At 51.0% G+C, this 390-nt stretch overlaps 1 protein-coding gene across 1 annotated transcript in view; it reads left to right on the plus strand.

Annotated features, from left to right (window-relative positions):
- SHROOM2 (shroom family member 2) overlaps positions 1–390 on the plus strand; it is a 97,411-nt gene that overhangs the window by 62,214 nt on the left and 34,807 nt on the right. The gene's annotated exons all lie outside the window — the stretch shown is intronic.

A 390-nucleotide genomic window follows, 5' to 3' on the forward strand; every position in this document is an offset into this window, starting at 1 on the left:
TGAAAGGAAGTGTTGGAGTAGCTTTCCTCACGGCATTTCGAGTTAGCTTGTAAATGTCATGTGTGAACCTCATTTATTTGGCTGCACCAGCTCTTAACTGTGGCATGTGGAATCTTTAGTGGGGGGCATGCAAACTCTTAGGGACGGCATGTGGGATCTTAGTTCCCTGATCCGGGATTGAACCTAGGTCCCTTTCTTGGGAGCATGGAGTCTTAGCCCTGGACCCCCAGAGAAGCCCCCAGGAAAGCCACTAGTCTCTTCGTGGATGCCTGTTAATATGGATGGCCTTGGGTTCTGCTCTGAGATATGCGGCTGGCCTTGGGTGGATGGCACCCTCGGGTAGTGATGGGTCCTGGCCTTGGTAAAATAATACACGGAGATGAAAACCAG

Source organism: Bison bison, unplaced genomic scaffold (genome assembly GCF_000754665.1).
Source record: "Bison bison bison isolate TAMUID 2011002044 unplaced genomic scaffold, Bison_UMD1.0 scf7180017864512, whole genome shotgun sequence".
Taxonomy (NCBI): Eukaryota; Metazoa; Chordata; class Mammalia; order Artiodactyla; family Bovidae; genus Bison; species Bison bison.